Source organism: Rana temporaria, chromosome 5 (assembly GCF_905171775.1).
Source record: "Rana temporaria chromosome 5, aRanTem1.1, whole genome shotgun sequence".
NCBI lineage: Eukaryota > Metazoa > Chordata > Amphibia > Anura > Ranidae > Rana > Rana temporaria.
In genome coordinates this window covers 294354059-294365863 of record NC_053493.1, presented here as the reverse complement: position 1 = coordinate 294365863, position 11805 = coordinate 294354059, and the positions used below count along the sequence as shown (strand labels likewise).

Genomic DNA, 11805 nt, shown 5'->3' with positions numbered 1-11805 from the left:
AGCATCTGTGTATTGCCAGGTTATACTCTGGTTTCTCTTTAGAATAACTAAATCTTTTGCATTTTATTAAAGATTTCTGTGGAGTGGAACAACCATGAGTTTTTGTGAATTTTTTGATGCCTGGCTAATGCCGGGCCTCCTTGGTGAAAAATAGCTTGAGATACTTTGATTTGGAAAGGCAAGCAGACGGCTTTAATGTTGTTGTTTTTGTCGGTGGTAAACGTGGCCTTGAAAACGATTTGATAGTCTTGATCCACCTATGCATATATTAGCCCCCAATTCCATGGCCGTGCGTCTTATATTGTTCTGATGAAGCTGATTGTTACGCGTCCCTGTTGATTCCCGCCCCATGCTGATTCCCGCCCTGCTGATTCCCGCCCCCATTCAGCTGCACAGACATGCAAATTAGGGTGTCTTGGAGTCACCATGAGTTGAACAGCTTCTGTGTTCTGCTGGGCCGTGCGTCTTATATTGTTCTGATGAAGCCGATTGTTACGTGTGCCTGCTGATTCCTGCCCCCATGCAGCTGCACAGACATGCAAATTAGGGTGTCTTGGAGTCACCATGAGTTGAACAGCATCTGTGTTTTGCCGGGTTATACTCTGGTTTCTCTTTAGAATTACTAAATCTTTTGCATTTTATTAAAGATTTCTGTGGAGGGGAACAACCATGAGTTTTGGTGAATTTTTTGATGCCTGGCTAATGCCGGGCCTCCTTGGTGAAAAATAGCTTGAGATACTTTGATTTGGAAAGGCAAGCAGACGGCTTTAATGTTGTTGTTCTTGGTGGTGGTAAACGTGGCCTTGAAAACTATTTGATAGTCTTGATCCACCTATGCATATATTAGCCTCCAATTCCATGGCCGTGCGTCTTATATTGTTCTGATGAAGCTGATTGTTACGCGTCCCTGCTGATTCCCGCCCCCATGCAGCTGCACAGACATGCAAATTAGGGTGTCTTGGAGTCACCATAAGTTGAACAGCTTCTGTGTTCTGCTGCGCCGTGCGTCTTATATTGGTCTGATGAAGCCGATAGTTACGCGTCCCTGCTGATTCCCGCCCCATGCAGCTGCACAGACATACAAATTAGGGTGTCTTGGAGTCACCATAAGTTGAACAGCTTCTGTGTTCTGCTGGGCCGTGGCGTCTTATATTGTTCTGATGAAGCCGATTGTTACGTGTGCCTGCTGATTCCCGCCCCCATGCAGCTGCACAGACATGCAAATTATGGTGTCTTGGAGTCACCATGAGTTGAACAGCATCTGTGTTTTGCCGGGTTATACTCTGGTTTCTCTTTAGAATTATTAAATCTTTTTGCATTTTATTAAAGATTTCTGTGGAGGGGAACAACCATGAGTTTTGGTGAATTTTTTGATGCCTGGCTAATGCCGGTCCTCCTTGGTGAAAAATAGCTTGAGATACTTTGATTTGGAAAGGCAAGCAGACGGCTTTAATGTTGTTGTTGTTGTTGGTGGTGGTAAACATGGCCTTGAGAACTATTTGATAGTCTTGATCCACCTATGCATATATTAGCCCCCAATTCCATGGCCGTGCGTCTTATATTGTTCTGATGAAGCAGATTGTTACGTGTGCCTGCTGATTTCTGCCCCCCATGCAGCTGCACAGACATGCAAATTAGGGTGTCTTGGAGTCACCATGAGTTGAACAGCATCTGTGTTTTGCCGGGTTATACTCTGGTTTCTCTTTAGAATTACTAAATCTTTTGCATTTTATTAAAGATTTCTGTGGAGGGGAACAACCATGAGTTTTGGTGAATTTTTTGATGCCTGTCTAATGCCGGTCCTCCTTGGTGAAAAATAGCTTGAGATACTTTGATTTGGAAAGGCAAGCAGACGGCTTTAATGTTGTTGTTTTTGTCGGTGGTAAACGTGGCCTTGAAAATGATTTGATAGTCTTGATCCACCTATGCATATATTAGCCCCCAATTCCATTGCCGTGCGTCTTATATTGTTCTGATGAAGCTGATTGTTACGCGTCCCTGCTGATTCCCGCCCCCATGCAGCTGCACAGACATGCAAATTAGGGTGTCTTGGAGTCACCATATGTTGAACAGCTTCTGTGTTCTGCTGGGCCGTGCGTCTTATATTGTTCTGATGAAGCCGATAGTTACGCGTCCCTGCTGATTCCCGCACCATGCAGCTGCACAGACATACAAATTAGGGTGTCTTGGAGTCACCATAAGTTGAACAGCTTCTGTGTTCTCCTGGGCCGTGGCGTCTTATATTGGTCTGATGAAGCTGATTGTTACGCGTCCCTGCTGATACCCGCCCCCTGCTGATTCCCGCCCCCATGCAGCTGCACAGACATGCAAATTAGGGTGTCTTGGATTCACCATGAGTTGAACTGCATCTGTGTTCTGCTGGGCCGTGCGCCTTATATTGTTCAGATGAAGCCGATTGTTACATGTGTCTTCTGATTCCTGCCCCCATGCAGCTGCACAGACATGCAAATTAGGGTGTCTTGGAGTCACCATGAGTTCAACTGCATCTGTGTTCTGCCGGGTTATACTCTGGTTTCTCTTTAGAATTACTAAATCTTTTGCATTTTATTAAAGATTTCTGTGGAGGGGAACAACCATGAGTTTTGGTGAATTTTTTGATGCCTGGCTAATGCCGGGCCTCCTTGGTGAAAATAGCTTGAGATACTTTGATTTGGAAAGGCAAGCAGACGGCTTTAATGTTGTTGTTGTTGTTGGTGGTGGTAAACGTGGCCTTAAACTATTTGATAGTCTTGATCCACCTATGCATATATTAGCCCCCCAATTCCATGGCCGTGCATCTTATATTGTTCTGATGAAGCTGATTGTTATGCGTCCCTGCTGATTCCCGCCCCATGCAGCTGCACAGACATGCAAATTAGGGTGTCTTGGAGTCACCATAAGTTGAACAGCTTCTGTGTTCTGCTGGGCCGTGCGTCTTATATTGTTCTGATGAAGCCGATTGTTACGTGTGCCTGCTGATTCCCGCCCCCATGCAGCTGCACAGACATGCAAATTAGGGTGTCTTGGAGTCACCATGAGTTGAACAGCATCTGTGTATTGCCGGGTTATACTCTGGTTTCTCTTTAGAATAACTAAATCTTTTGCATTTTATTAAAGATTTCTGTGGAGTGGAACAACCATGAGTTTTTGTGAATTTTTTGATGCCTGGCTAATGCTGGGCCTCCTTGGTGAAAAATAGCTTGAGATACTTTGATTTGGAAAGGCAAGCAGACGGCTTTAATGTTGTTGTTTTTGTCGGTGGTAAACGTGGCCTTGAAAACAATTTGATAGTCTTGATCCACCTATGCATATATTAGCCCCCAATTCCATGGCCGTGCGTCTTATATTGTTCTGATGAAGATGATTGTTACGTGTCCCTGTTGATTCCCGCCCCATGCTGATTCCCGCCCTGCTGATTCCCGCCCCATGCAGCTGCACAGACATGCAAATTAGGGTGTCTTGGAGTCACCATGAGTTGAACAGCTTCTGTGTTCTGCTGGGCCGTGCGTCTTATATTGTTCTGATGAAGCCGATTGTTACGTGTGCCTGCTGATTCCTGCCCCCATGCAGCTGCACAGACATGCAAATTAGGGTGTCTTGGAGTCACCATGAGTTGAACAGCATCTGTGTTTTGCCGGGTTATACTCTGGTTTCTCTTTAGAATAACTAAATCTTTTGCATTTTATTAAAGATTTCTGTGGAGTGGAACAACCATGAGTTTTTGTGAATTTTTTGATGCCTGGCTAATGCCGGGCCTCCTTGGTGAAAAATAGCTTGAGATACTTTGATTTGGAAAGGCAAGCAGATGGCTTTAATGTTGTTGTTGTTGGTGGTGGTAAACGTGGCCTTGAAAACTATTTGATAGTCTTGATCCACCTATGCATATATTAGCCCCCAATTCCATGGCCGTGCGTCTTATATTGTTCTGATGAAGCTGATTGTTACGCGTCCATGCTGATTCCCGCACCCATGCAGCTGCACTGACATGCAAATTAGGGTGTCTTGGAGTCACCATGAGTTGAACAGCTTCTGTGTTCTGCTGGGCCGTGCGTCTTATATTGATCTGATGAAGCCGATTGCTACGTGTGCCTGCTGATTCCTGCCCCCATGCAGCTGCACAGACATGCAAATTAGGGTGTCTTGGAGTCACCATGAGATGAACAGCTTCTGTGTTCTGCTGGGCCGTGCGTCTTATATTGTTCTGATGAAGACGATTGTTACATGTGCCTGCTGATTCCTGCAGACGGCTTTAATGTTGTTGTTGTTGGTGGTGGTAAACGTGGCCTTGAAAACTATTTGATAGTCTTGATCCACCTATGCATATATTAGCCCCCAATTCCATGGCCGTGTGTCTTATATTGTTCTGATGAAGCCGATAGTTACGCGTCCCTGCTGATTCCCGCCCCATGCAGCTGCACAGACATGCAAATTAGGGTGTCTTGGAGTCACCATAAGTTGAACAGCTTCTGTGTTCTGCTGGGCCGTGGCGTCTTATTTTGTTCTGATGAAGCCGATTGTTACGCGTCCCTGCTGATTCCTGCCCCATGCTGATTCCCGCCCTGCTGATTCCCGCCCCCATGCAGCTGCACAGACATGCAAATTAGGGTGTCTTGGAGTCACCTTGAGTTGAACAGCTTCTGTGTTCTGCTGGGCCGTGCGTCTTATATTGATCTGATGAAGCCGATTGCTACGTGTGCCTGCTGATTCCTGCCCCCATGCAGCTGCACAGACATGCAAATTAGGGTGTCTTGGAGTCACCATGAGTTGAACAGCATCTTTGTTTTGCCGGATTATACTCTGGTTTCTCTTTAGAATTACTAATTCTTTTGCATTTTATTAAAGATTTCTGTGGAGGGGAACAACCATGAGTTTTGGTGAATTTTTTGATGCCTGGCTAATGCCGTGCCTCCTAGGTGAAAAATAGCTTGAGATACTTTGATTTGGAAAGGCAAGCAGACGGCTTTAATGTTGTTGTTGGTGGTGGTAAACGTGGCCTTGAAAACTATTTGATAGTCTTGATCCACCTATGCATATATTTGCCCCCAATTCCATGGCCGTGCGTCTTATATTGTTCTGATGAAGCAGATTGTTACGTGTGCCTGCTGATTTCTGCCCCCCATGCAGCTGCACAGACATGCAAATTAGGGTGTCTTGGAGTCACCATGAGTTGAACAGCATCTGTGTTTTGCCGGGTTATACTCTGGTTTCTCTTTAGAATTATTAAATCTTTTGCATTTTATTAAAGATTTCTGTGGAGGGGAACAACCATGAGTTTTGGTGAATTTTTTGATGCCTGGCTAATGCCGGGCCTCCTTGGTGAAAAATAGCTTGAGATGCTTTGATTTGGAAAGGCAAGCAGACGGCTTTAATGTTGTTGTTGTTGGTGGTGGTGAACATGGCCTTGAGAACTATTTGATAGTCTTGATCCACCTATGCATATATTAGCCCCCAATTCCATGGCCGTGCGTCTTATATTGTTCTGATGAAGCTGATTGTTATGCGTCCCTGCTGATTACCGCCCCATGCTGATTCCCACCCCCATGCAGCTGCACAGACATGCAAATTAGGGTGTCTTGGAGTCACCATGAGTTGAACAGCTTCTGTGTTCTGCTGGGCCGTGCGTCTTATATTGTTCTGATGAAGCCGATTGTTACATGTGCCTGCTGATTCCTGCCCCCATGCAGCTGCACAGACATGCAAATTAGGGTGTCTTGGAGTCACCATAAGTTGAACAGCTTCTGTGTTCTGCTGTGCCGTGCGTCTTATATTGTTCTGATGAAGCCGATTGTTACGTGTGCCTGCTGATTCCCGCCCCCATGCAGCTGCACAGACATGCAAATTAGGGTGTCTTGGAGTCACCATGAGTTGAACAGCATCTGTGTATTGCCGGGTTATACTCTGGTTTCTCTTTAGAATAACTAAATCTTTTGCATTTTATTAAAGATTTCTGTGGAGTGGAACAACCATGAGTTTTGGTGAATTTTTTGATGCCTGGCTAATGCCGGGCCTCCTTGGTGAAAAATAGCTTGAGATACTTTGATTTGGAAAGGCAAGCAGATGGCTTTAATGTTGTTGTTGTTGGTGGTGGTAAACGTGGCCTTGAAAACTATTTGATAGTCTTGATCCACCTATGCATATATTAGCCCCCAATTCCATGGCCGTGCGTCTTATATTGTTCTGATGAAGCAGATTGTTACGTGTGCCTGCTGATTTCTGCCCCCCATGCAGCTGCACAGACATGCAAATTAGGGTGTCTTGGAGTCACCATGAGTTGAACAGCATCTGTGTTTTGCCGGGTTATACTCTGGTTTCTCTTTAGAATTATTAAATCTTTTGCATTTTATTAAAGATTTCTGTGGAGGGGAACAACCATGAGTTTTGGTGAATTTTTTGATGCCTGGCTAATGCCGGGCCTCCTTGGTGAAAAATAGCTTGAGATGCTTTGATTTGGAAAGGCAAGCAGACGGCTTTAATGTTGTTGTTGTTGGTGGTGGTAAACATGGCCTTGAGAACTATTTGATAGTCTTGATCCACCTATGCATATATTACCCCCCAATTCCATGGCCGTGCGTCTTATATTGTTTTGATGAAGCTGATTGTTACACGTCCCTGCTGATTCCCGCCCCATGCTGATTCCGGCCCCCATGCAGCTGCACAGACATGCAAATTAGGGTGTCTTGGAGTCACCATAAGTTGAACAGCTTCTGTGTTCTGCCGGGCTGTGTGTCTTATATTGTTCTGATGAAGCCGATTGTTACGTGTGCCTGCTGATTCCCGCCCCCATGCAGCTGCACAGACATGCAAATTAGGGTGTCTTGGAGTCACCATATGTTGAACAGCATCTGTGTTCTGCTGGGCCGTGCGTCTTATATTGTTCTGATGAAGCCGATTGTTACGTGTGCCTGCTGATTCCCGCCCCCATGCAGCTGCACAGACATGCAAATTAGGGTGTCTTGGAGTCACCATGAGTTGAACAGCATCTGTGTATTGCCGGGTTATACTCTGGTTTCTCTTTAGAATAACTAAATCTTTTGCATTTTATTAAAGATTTCTGTGGAGTGGAACAACCATGAGTTTTTGTGAATTTTTTGATGCCTGGCTAATGCCGGGCCTCCTTGGTGAAAAATAGCTTGAGATACTTTGATTTGGAAAGGCAAGCAGACGGCTTTAATGTTGTTGTTTTTGTCAGTGGTAAACGTGGCCTTGAAAACGATTTGATAGTCTTGATCCACCTATGCATATATTAGCCCCCAATTCCATGGCCGTGCGTCTTATATTGTTCTGATGAAGCTGATTGTTACGCGTCCCTGCTGATTCCCGCCCCCATGCAGCTGCACAGACATGCAAATTATGGTGTCTTGGAGTCACCATGAGTTGAACAGCATCTGTGTTTTGCCGGGCCGTGCGTCTTATATTGTTCTGATGAAGCCGATTCTTACGTGTGCCTGCTGATTCCTGCCCCCATGCAGCTGCACAGACATGCAAATTAGGGTGTCTTGGAGTCACCATGAGTTGAACAGCATCTGTGTTTTGCCGGGTTATACTCTGGTTTCTCTTTAGAATTACTAAATCTTTTGCATTTTATTAAAGATTTCTGTGGAGGGGAACAACCATAAGTTTTGGTGAATTTTTTGATGCCTGGCTAATGCCGGGCCTCCTTGGTGAAAAATAGCTTGAGATACTTTGATTTGGAAAGGCAAGCAGACGGCTTTAATGTTGTTGTTGTTGGTGGTGGTAATCGTGGCCTTGAAAACTATTTGATAGTCTTGATCCACCTATGCATATATTAGCCCCCAATTCCATGGCCATGCGTCTTATATTGTTCTGATGAAGCCGATAGTTACGCGTCCCTGCTGATTCCCGCCCCATGCAGCTGCACAGACATGCAAATTAGGGTGTCTTGGAGTCACCATAAGTTGAACAGCTTCTGTGTTCTGCTGGGCCGTGCGTCTTATATTGTTCTGATGAAGCCGATTCTTACGTGTGCCTGCTGATTCCTGCCCCCATGCAGCTGCACAGACATGCAAATTAGGGTGTCTTGGAGTCACCATGAGTTGAACAGCATCTGTGTTTTGCCGGGTTATACTCTGGTTTCTCTTTAGAATTACTAAATCTTTTGCATTTTATTAAAGATTTCTGTGGAGGGGAACAACCATAAGTTTTGGTGAATTTTTTGATGCCTGGCTAATGCCGGGCCTCCTTGGTGAAAAATAGCTTGAGATACTTTGATTTGGAAAGGCAAGCAGACGGCTTTAATGTTGTTGTTGTTGGTGGTGGTAAACATGGCCTTGAGAACTATTTGATAGTCTTGATCCACCTATGCATATATTACCCCCAATTCCATGGCCGTGCGTCTTATATTGTTTTGATGAAGCTGATTGTTACACGTCCCTGCTGATTCCCGCCCCATGCTGATTCCCGCCCCCATGCAGCTGCACAGACATGCAAATTAGGGTGTCTTGGAGTCACCATGAGTTGAACAGCTTCTGTGTTCTGCTGGGCCGTGCGTCTTATATTGTTCTGATGAAGACGATTGTTACATGTGCCTGCTGATTCCTGCCCCCATGCAGCTGCACAGACATGCAAATTAGGGTGTCTTGGAGTCACCATAAGTTGAACAGCTTCTGTGTTCTGCTGGGCCGTGCGTCTTATATTGTTCTGATGAAGCCGATTGTTACGTGTGCCTGCTGATTCCCGCCCCCATGCAGCTGCACAGACATGCAAATTAGGGTGTCTTGGAGTCACCATGAGTTGAACAGCATCTGTGTATTGCCGGGTTATACTCTGGTTTCTCTTTAGAATAACTAAATCTTTTGCATTTTATTAAAGATTTCTGTGGAGTGGAACAACCATGAGTTTTTGTGAATTTTTTGATGCCTGGCTAATGCCGGGCCTCCTTGGTGAAAAATAGCTTGAGATACTTTGATTTGGAAAGGCAAGCAGACGGCTTTAATGTTGTTGTTGTTGTTGGTGGTGGTAAACGTGGCCTTGAAAACTATTTGATAGTCTTGATCCACCTATGCATATATTAGCCCCCAATTCCATGGCCGTGCGTCTTATATTGTTCTGATGAAGCCGATAGTTACGCGTCCCTGCTGATTCCCGCCCCATGCAGCTGCACAGACATGCAAATTAGGGTGTCTTGGAGTCACCATAAGTTGAACAGCTTCTGTGTTCTGCTGGGCCGTGGCGTCTTATATTGTTCTGATGAAGCCGATTGTTATGCGTCCCTGCTGATTCCCGCCCCATGCTGATTCCCGCTCTGCTGATTCCCGCCCCCATGCAGCTGCACAGACATGCAAATTAGGGTGTCTTGGAGTCACCATGAGTTGAACAGCATCTGTGTTTTGCCGGATTATACTCTGGTTTCTCTTTAGAATTACTAATTCTTTTGCATTTTATTAAAGATTTCTGTGGAGTGGAACAACCATGAGTTTTGGTGAATTTTTTGATGCCTGGCTAATGCCGGGCCTCCTTGGTGAAAAATAGCTTGAGATACTTTGATTTGGAAAGGCAAGCAGACGGCTTTAATGTTGTTGTTGTTGTTGTTGTTGGTGGTGGTAAACGTGGCCTTGAAAACTATTTGATAGTCTTGATCCACCTATGCATATATTAGCCACCAATTCCATGGCCGTGCGTCTTATATTGTTCTGATTAAGCTGATTGTTACGCATCCCTGCTGATTCCTGCCCCCATGCAGCTGCACAGACATGCAAATTAGGGTGTCTTGGAGTCACCATAAGTTGAACAGCTTCTGTGTTCTGCTGGGCCGTGGCGTCTTATATTGTTCTGATGAAGCCGATTGTTACGTGTGCCTGCTGATTCCCGCCCCCATGCAGCTGCACAGACATGCAAATTATGGTGTCTTGGAGTCACCATGAGTTGAACAGCATCTGTGTTTTGCCAGGTTATACTCTGGTTTCTCTTTAGAATTACTAAATCTTTTGCATTTTATTAAAGATTTCTGTGGAGGCGAACAACCATGAGTTTTGGTGAATTTTTTGATGCCTGGCTAATGCCGGGCCTCCTTGGTGAAAAATAGCTTGATATACTTTGATTTGGAAAGGCAAGCAGACGGCTTTAATGTTGTTGTTGTTGGTGGTGGTAAACGTGGCCTTGAAAACTATTTGATAGTCTTGATCCACCTATGCATATATTAGCCCCCAATTCCATGGCCGTGCGTCTTATATTGTTCTGATGAAGCCGATTGTTACGTGTGCCCGCTGATTCCTGCCCCCATGCAGCTGCACAGACCTGCAAATTAGGGTGTCTTGGAGTCACCATGAGTTGAACAGCATCTGTGTTTTGCCGGGTTATACTCTGGTTTCTCTTTAGAATTACTAAATCTTTTGCATTTTATTAAAGATTTCTGTGGAGGGGAACAACCATAAGTTTTGGTGAATTTTTTGATGCCTGGCTAATGCCGGGCCTCCTTGGTGAAAAATAGCTTGAGATACTTTGATTTGGAAAGGCAAGCAGACGGCTTTAATGTTGTTGTTGTTGGTGGTGGTAAACGTGGCCTTGAAAACTATTTGATAGTCTTGATCCACCTATGCATATATTAGCCCCCAATTCCATGGCCGTGCGTCTTATATTGTTCTGATGAAGCCGATAGTTACGCGTCCCTGCTGATTCCCGCCCCATGCAGCTGCACAGACATGCAAATTAGGGTGTCTTGGAGTCACCATAAGTTGAACAGCTTCTGTGTTCTGCTGGGCCGTGCGTCTTATATTGTTCTGATGAAGCCGATTCTTACGTGTGCCTGCTGATTCCTGCCCCCATGCAGCTGCACAGACATGCAAATTAGGGTGTCTTGGAGTCACCATGAGTTGAACAGCATCTGTGTTTTGCCGGGTTATACTCTGGTTTCTCTTTAGAATTACTAAATCTTTTGCATTTTATTAAAGATTTCTGTGGAGGGGAACAACCATAAGTTTTGGTGAATTTTTTGATGCCTGGCTAATGCCGGGCCTCCTTGGTGAAAAATAGCTTGAGATACTTTGATTTGGAAATGCAAGCAGACGGCTTTAATGTTGTTGTTGTTGGTGGTGGTAAACGTGGCCTTGAAAACTATTTGATAGTCTTGATCCACCTATGCATATATTAGCCCCCAATTCCATGGCCGTGCGTCTTATATTGTTCTGATGAAGCCGATAGTTACGCGTCCCTGCTGATTCCCGCCCCATGCAGCTGCACAGACATGCAAATTAGGGTGTCTTGGAGTCACCATAAGTTGAACAGCTTCTGTGTTCTGCTGGGCCGTGGCGTCTTATATTGTTCTGATGAAGCCGATTGTTATGCGTCCCTGCTGATTCCCGCCCCATGCTGATTCCCGCTCTGCTGATTCCCGCCCCCATGCAGCTGCACAGACATGCAAATTAGGGTGTCTTGGAGTCACCATGAGTTGAACAGCTTCTGTGTTCTGCTGGGCCGTGCGTCTTATATTGATCTGATGAAGCCGATTGGTACGTGTGCCTGCTGATTCCTGCCCCCATGCAGCTGCACAGACATGCAAATTAGGGTGTCTTGGAGTCACCATGAGTTGAACAGCATCTGTGTTTTGCCGGATTATACTCTGGTTTCTCTTTAGAATTACTAATTCTTTTGAATTTTATTAAAGATTTCTGTGGAGGGGAACAACCATGAGTTTTGGTGAATTTTTTGATGCCTGGCTAATGCCGGGCCTCCTAGGTGAAAAATAGCTTGAGATACTTTGATTTGGAAAGGCAAGCAGACGGCTTTAATGTTGTTGTTGTTGTCAGTGGTAAACGTGGCCTTGAAAACGATTTGATAGTCTTGATCCAC

General features: G+C 45.2%; 20 non-coding genes across 20 annotated transcripts; all 20 read left to right on the top strand.

Moving 5' to 3' along the window:
• The first annotated feature begins 22 nt into the window (after positions 1-22).
• On the top strand, positions 23-137 carry LOC120941825. The gene has a single exon (XR_005749635.1). It is a non-coding gene; the product is annotated as a U5 spliceosomal RNA (small nuclear RNA).
• Positions 138-597: 460 nt separating this feature from the next.
• LOC120941860 lies at positions 598-712 on the top strand. The gene has a single exon (XR_005749669.1). It is a non-coding gene; the product is annotated as a U5 spliceosomal RNA (small nuclear RNA).
• A 566-nt stretch (positions 713-1278) lies between these two features.
• LOC120942039 lies at positions 1279-1394 on the top strand. The gene has a single exon (XR_005749841.1). It is a non-coding gene; the product is annotated as a U5 spliceosomal RNA (small nuclear RNA).
• Positions 1395-1688: 294 nt separating this feature from the next.
• Positions 1689-1803, top strand: LOC120941979. The gene has a single exon (XR_005749785.1). It is a non-coding gene; the product is annotated as a U5 spliceosomal RNA (small nuclear RNA).
• A 721-nt stretch (positions 1804-2524) lies between these two features.
• On the top strand, positions 2525-2639 carry LOC120941859. Its single transcript, XR_005749668.1, has one exon. It is a non-coding gene; the product is annotated as a U5 spliceosomal RNA (small nuclear RNA).
• Positions 2640-3067: 428 nt separating this feature from the next.
• On the top strand, positions 3068-3182 carry LOC120941878. The gene has a single exon (XR_005749687.1). It is a non-coding gene; the product is annotated as a U5 spliceosomal RNA (small nuclear RNA).
• Positions 3183-3641: 459 nt separating this feature from the next.
• LOC120941823 lies at positions 3642-3756 on the top strand. The gene has a single exon (XR_005749634.1). It is a non-coding gene; the product is annotated as a U5 spliceosomal RNA (small nuclear RNA).
• A 1036-nt stretch (positions 3757-4792) lies between these two features.
• Positions 4793-4907, top strand: LOC120942019. The gene has a single exon (XR_005749823.1). It is a non-coding gene; the product is annotated as a U5 spliceosomal RNA (small nuclear RNA).
• A 288-nt stretch (positions 4908-5195) lies between these two features.
• Positions 5196-5310, top strand: LOC120941839. The gene has a single exon (XR_005749649.1). It is a non-coding gene; the product is annotated as a U5 spliceosomal RNA (small nuclear RNA).
• Positions 5311-5893: 583 nt separating this feature from the next.
• LOC120941883 lies at positions 5894-6008 on the top strand. Its single transcript, XR_005749692.1, has one exon. It is a non-coding gene; the product is annotated as a U5 spliceosomal RNA (small nuclear RNA).
• A 291-nt stretch (positions 6009-6299) lies between these two features.
• On the top strand, positions 6300-6414 carry LOC120941838. The gene has a single exon (XR_005749648.1). It is a non-coding gene; the product is annotated as a U5 spliceosomal RNA (small nuclear RNA).
• A 583-nt stretch (positions 6415-6997) lies between these two features.
• LOC120941822 lies at positions 6998-7112 on the top strand. The gene has a single exon (XR_005749633.1). It is a non-coding gene; the product is annotated as a U5 spliceosomal RNA (small nuclear RNA).
• Positions 7113-7540: 428 nt separating this feature from the next.
• On the top strand, positions 7541-7655 carry LOC120941958. The gene has a single exon (XR_005749765.1). It is a non-coding gene; the product is annotated as a U5 spliceosomal RNA (small nuclear RNA).
• Positions 7656-8082: 427 nt separating this feature from the next.
• LOC120941957 lies at positions 8083-8197 on the top strand. The gene has a single exon (XR_005749764.1). It is a non-coding gene; the product is annotated as a U5 spliceosomal RNA (small nuclear RNA).
• Positions 8198-8779: 582 nt separating this feature from the next.
• Positions 8780-8894, top strand: LOC120941821. The gene has a single exon (XR_005749632.1). It is a non-coding gene; the product is annotated as a U5 spliceosomal RNA (small nuclear RNA).
• Positions 8895-9357: 463 nt separating this feature from the next.
• LOC120941987 lies at positions 9358-9472 on the top strand. Its single transcript, XR_005749793.1, has one exon. It is a non-coding gene; the product is annotated as a U5 spliceosomal RNA (small nuclear RNA).
• Positions 9473-9910: 438 nt separating this feature from the next.
• LOC120942004 lies at positions 9911-10025 on the top strand. The gene has a single exon (XR_005749809.1). It is a non-coding gene; the product is annotated as a U5 spliceosomal RNA (small nuclear RNA).
• A 290-nt stretch (positions 10026-10315) lies between these two features.
• Positions 10316-10430, top strand: LOC120941956. The gene has a single exon (XR_005749763.1). It is a non-coding gene; the product is annotated as a U5 spliceosomal RNA (small nuclear RNA).
• A 427-nt stretch (positions 10431-10857) lies between these two features.
• Positions 10858-10972, top strand: LOC120941955. The gene has a single exon (XR_005749762.1). It is a non-coding gene; the product is annotated as a U5 spliceosomal RNA (small nuclear RNA).
• Positions 10973-11570: 598 nt separating this feature from the next.
• Positions 11571-11685, top strand: LOC120942036. The gene has a single exon (XR_005749839.1). It is a non-coding gene; the product is annotated as a U5 spliceosomal RNA (small nuclear RNA).
• The last annotated feature ends 120 nt before the right edge of the window (positions 11686-11805 follow it).